Below are 6227 nucleotides of genomic sequence, written 5' to 3'. Positions count from 1 at the left end.
TAATAATCCCCGTGTCTTATTATTATAAAATTTCAATTACTCAATCACAGTACCGTTATTACGAATTAAATATATAGATTATATAATTCGATATATATTCAGTTATTTCATTCAATTCATATTTATATTTTAGTTACTATTGTTTTTGCGTAAGCTCATAATATAATATACTACATGTCAATTAAGTTAAACCTATCATTGGCCTTAATACAATCACATAGATTAATGTAAATACAAGTTATAAAACCGTTGGTTTTGAATAAATAAATCGGAACAGTATACATTCGAATAAAATCATATTATTCCCCGAAAAGAACCAGTGATTCATCTAAGGTAAAAGGGCCTTGAAAGTGTCTCTAGGTAATACCTCTATTACACGCTCAAACTTTATTCCACAGTGAATAAACATGAATCTTGCACGATTAACGATTAATTAGGCACAACGATTAATCGAAGCCTTGAATTAGCTAATAATATTAAATTAATTGTTCGCTAACAGCTATGATTACAGAGTACGTAGATTTTTCATGATCTTTCTTATAATTACTTCCTTTTATCAAAGCAAATAGATGCGATTATTTAATCGAAACCAATATTGTTTTAGAGGAAATAATTGATTTCTTTGCAATGGCTTTTTATTAATGGATGATAATGGAATGGTGCTCCCGCCTGTGCTATCGGTTTACCAGTGGAGAATAAGATGAGCATGAGGTCAGGTCAGTTTTTCTAAATGAACATAGCTTGAACTGGCCGTTACAAAACAAAAGAATAAAAAAAATCATTCTTCAATAATCTTTATTCAAATAAACTTAATATAAACACTTTTGGATAGTCATATTTTTCATTCCACCACTCATCACAAGAACAAGCAAAAAAACTTGCATGAAGTGGTAGAATAAAAAAATACCATTCAAATGTGACAATATTCAGCTCCACCTAATAAATATTATTTCAATTTTTATTAAAGGTGCCTTAATAGTTTTATTTGGATAACATAAGTGTTTATATGTTAGTGCAGGTGATTGTATTATTATCAACAAAAACTTATTTTTGATTGCAAATAATAATACTGCGTAGAATTGTATTTTGTTCTAAGAACACTATCTCCACAACGATAATATAATTGATAAAATAGAATACAAAAATACAACCACCCTATGAAGTACTAGTATTAAACCGCGAGAAAAGTGATGTCTGCGAGAAAAGTGACCTAGTCTATTTTAAATACTACGAGTAAGTGTATGAGAAATTTCGAGAACTTTAGTTTAATTTCTTTTATCAACTCTCAACTCTTGTCACACTATGTCGACCCCCTCCCCGCCCTTTCATGTGTGACGTAATTTATTTCCTAGCTACACCATACAGATCATCAAAAGAGTATTTTGTTAATATATGTATTGAGATTTTGAAATGTGACGAAATTTTTGAACTCCTCCTAACTCATGTCACACTTGTCGACCAGCCCCTTAATGTGTGACGTAATTTATTTACTAGCTACACCAAACAGGTTATCAAAAGAGTAATTTTTAAAATGTGTTTATTCATTTTGTAATGTGACAAAATTTATGAACTCGTCACACTTTGTCGGCCAGACCCTTAATGTGTGACATTTATTTCCTAGATACACCATACAAATCATCAAAAGTGTATTTTTTAATTATGTATTTTAATTTTGAAATGTGACGAAATTTATGAACTCCTCCCAACTCTTTTCATACTTTGTCGACCAGCCCTTTAATGTGTGACGTAATTTATTTCCTAGCTCCAACACCATCGAGGTCGTCGAATGAATGAATGAAGTAATCAATTACAAGAATTTATCCACTTTCTCAACCCGACCGACGAGTAATAGTGAAATGCACGAAGCAAATGCAGGAACAATCTAAATCTTTACACTAAGTGAACAGGCTAATTGTTAAAATGGCTGCAAAGGCGATGGAATGTCCCTATAAAGACGGTGGAACTGACATATATAACTTTGGCTAAAAAAACAATAGAATTATCTTTTTGTCTTTTATGTGAAAGAATATTTGTATCGTTATGCAAGCGACCTGTCTTTCGTACGGATACAACTTATTATTATAGAATATATTATAGCTATCTACTATTTATTTAGTATAAAATATATTTAATTTTCTGATAATGTAACTTTCTATATGTAAAAAAAATCGCTTAAGTAATTTGCAAAACATTCGTACTCTAATATTAGATCAGGCAATGCCATCTGGCGGCAAGAACTGTATTTACCTGTCATAAATTGAATTCATATTTTTAAAGTATACTATACTTCATAATATACAAATTCAACATATAATTATTTTAAAAATACTAACATTGCTCTGACTTATTGTTACGTTACAAAAGAAATTTTATAGCGTATCTATAAAATTTCTTTTGTAACGTAACAATAATATATATTTTTAATTTATATTTATCCATCCCAAAAACTCACAATAATGCAAATGTTTGGTGTTATCACTCACTCTACTCCATTATTAAGATATTAAAATAAATAAGCAGCGAGATAAATACTATTAATTAACAATAGTGCCCATATTTTTAAAAATAGATACGATTTTTTATTAAATATAAATTTTTATTAAATAGTATAAATTAAAGTCGTGCCGCTGTCCGTTCGCTTATATCTTCAGCTATAAATAGAGTGATTCAAGAGGAAAAAGAAGAACCGAGAAATTCAGAGATTTGTAAATCATGCGTGCGAAGCTGGGATTGGTCGCTAGTATAATATAAACTGTTATCATATGATACCTATCTAGAGTTTCTTTATTCTACCAACAACAGTGTCGTGCAACGTTCCCGTGATTTAGCCTTAACGACCGGCACTGTTTACCGTCATCACGCGATGCCACTGTATCTTGTGACGGTGACTATTGTAACTTAGTTTACAGCAAACTCAGATTTAGATAAATGGGGATTATTAGTAATGGTCTCCATTGTTAGCAATGTACCTTGTCAGGCCGACCACCTCGCGGTGTTAAAGATATCTAAAATTTAACTACATTTTTTTGGTACTTGCACCAAAAAGTTTGACCGCAGCTGGCCTTTCCCGTTTCACCGAACTATAATGATGATTATGATAATAATAATAGTTTTATTAACTCATTATAAATATAAATAAAATGGAGGTACAATGTATAATTTAAGTAAATTTAATTTGTGCGAGTTTGGTGCCAATCTAGGTAGACTCTGTGGTACAGGTTACCAGATTCTCACCCACTGACAGGTGACCGACCTTCATGCTCATTCTTTCATTTTCCATAGGTATCTTGCCAGTGCATAACATAGAATAGTCCACAATATAGAATAGTTATTTCTTAAAAAGGACTCCCCTCAAATTAAATATAAACATGGTTGTTAATTACCACTTCCTAACAGATATTTCCTAACTTATATTTATTAGACAATTTTAAAAATAAAATACGTCAATTAAAATTTTCATACCACTAGCGCCATCTATGTTAATAACACTGAAATACTTCCACACAAACTGATAGCACCTTAGGCATGATGCATGACATTCACAGAGAAAGCAGATTAATTTGATAACCCTTAAGCCTCAAATTCAATTGCTGTTTAAAAAGTATATGATATAATAAAAATGTATTTATTAAGTGACACAAACGATTTATTTAATAGAAGTTAAAACCTTGTCATATTTATGAACTGGATATGATAGATGGCTCTTAAAAAAACTATTAAATTTGTTTTTTAACATATTTTTGTTAATCAACAACATTTGTAGATATTAGGCACAACAATGTTTAAATAAAAATATAGTGTTGAAGCATTCCGAGAAATAGTCTTCTAGTCTCTATACTAAATTGTGATTTTTATTTATTGCAATTAATAAAATACTAAAACCTAAAAAAATCTGCATTAAGAGTATGGTCCTTGTAAAGTAATAGCTCAGTGTCCTGATCATAATGAGGTGAGTTCCAGGTACACACAAGTATATCTTAAGCAAAAGTATCATAATTATAGTTAAAATTAACTTATGTAAATCCCAGCTGTATTCTAATAAATGAGTTTTTGAAAATATTAGACAATACAATGTTAAATATTTAATAAGAAAAAACAATTTCAATAATTAACATTTGTAGGTACTTTCACTGACTTCCATGATTTTAACTTATGTCCTCTTCTTCAAAATACTTTAAATTATTAAAATCACAAATTCTTTCTGCACAGAAAAAAGTAAAAAGTAATTAACAGCAGAATAGAAATAAAAAAAAAAGACTTTAAAATCTATATGAAGAAGAAAAATTTTTACAATTATGATATCAATGTTGATTATAATATTATTATTACAATAATTTCAATTCTCACATTGCCAAACACTTATATATTAAAAAAATAAATATATTCACCTTGGATCCAAATAACCACTTAAACATAATTAATTTTAAGGCAAGATGACACTGTACTATTTCAAATTGAATTTCAAACTGAACTAGCCCATGTCAACAGTTACCCCCATTGTTTTGTTTTAAATGTTACCTACATTTTAGAAAGCTAAATTTCAGAACAAGTTAAATTGTACTTTGTGTTTTCACTTATTAGTATAAGTGAAAACACATACATAAATTATTACATTTATACATATAATATATAAAGAATATTGTGAAAAGTGTAAACAAAAATAATGATAAAGTAAATATAAAAATGCTTAAGTTTTATAATAGTAATAATAAAATATACAAACTTTTTAAACTAGAATTATTAAACTTTTATTGTAGATTTAATTAAATTACAACTTTAATGCAATATTGTATTAAGTGTGTGAAATCATAGACTGCCAGTAATAATAAAGTATGTATTTTCCTTTAAAATTAGTACTATTAATAAATAACTAGCAAAAAAAATTACTACTACTATTAAAAGAAAAGAAATATTATGTAAATAAATTGATGGGCTGATACATATATATAAATGACTTCAAGTGAAAGCAGATAGTGAACATCTGAGGTCAAATTCCAGAATACTGAGAAATAATAAATACCTATTTATATTAAGTAATATACTTTATCAGTATGCCATAGAGGTTATCAAGGTATTATGGAATACATTGCTGGCATTATTACGGACACGTTTTTTTTTTTAATTTTAAAAAAACCTTTAGAAAAGGCTTGGACGTATCATAAAGACAGCTGTTTACTATTGTGATGATTTAACTTACTAGAATAGATTTTATAGCGAGCTAACCATCTATTTAAGCAATAAAATATCCATGGTACTGATTAAATATCTAATTATACTGTTTTTTAATTTCTCAATGTTAAAAAGGTCACTTTTAGAATAAATTTCATAAGATTGCTTTCTAAGTAGAAACATCGGATTAGCATTGTTTACTATCTTGCGAATACCTTATCAAAAAAAGACAAAATGTATGTATTGGACACAGAACAAAGGAAACAAATGTTTTCTATCGACTCAAGGTTGTTAAAAGATGTTAAAGTATATATCTAACCACCGAAAATGTAGCAATCAAATGTCACCTCGTTATAATCAATGCGTAGTTACAACTTACCTGCTTAGCAAAACTTGAAACTCGAAAATAATACACAAATCCAAAGGGGTAATTTAAAGTCTGCGTATGGAGATCACTAATAATACATAGAATCCGATTACATTCACAACACTAAAAATGCAAGACAATCGGACGGAACAACAAGCAAAAACATAGGAATAATGTTAGAAAGAGACAAAAACACAAATTATTTGACATTTCACAATCCCATTGACAATTGAGATCCACTATAGACAAAGAACAGCTGTTTTTGTCCATAGTAAAACAAATGCACGTTCAACGTAACACCTAACTACTAAATTATTTATATGGATAATGCTGAATAACTATTTCGAAAACAAAAACTTTGATATTGATATATCGATTTGATAAGAAAATTTATTTATTTCTATTCATAATTGCATGCACATTTAACTGCTGGGTCATATTTAAGTAGAGATGTTACTAACAATTCTTATTGGAAAGTTATGCTTTAGGGTGAACCTCTTTACCCGGCATTCATTCCGGGGGCAAAAATCCCTGTAACTGGCTTAAAAGCCTCCTAGTGCGGATTAGTTCAAAACTAACTTAAACCAGGGATATCCCTAGCTTGATAATATTTACAATTAATTTAAACTTATTAAATAAACTTAACTTAAGAAGTAATACCATACTTGGGAACTAATTTTAATGTACTTGA

The sequence above is a fragment of the Achroia grisella genome, unplaced genomic scaffold (assembly GCF_030625045.1).
Source record: "Achroia grisella isolate CSIRO2021 unplaced genomic scaffold, CSIRO_AGI_Agris_v1 utg109, whole genome shotgun sequence".
In the NCBI taxonomy this organism is placed as follows: domain Eukaryota; kingdom Metazoa; phylum Arthropoda; class Insecta; order Lepidoptera; family Pyralidae; genus Achroia; species Achroia grisella.
Note: the sequence above shows the minus strand (reverse complement) of the source record.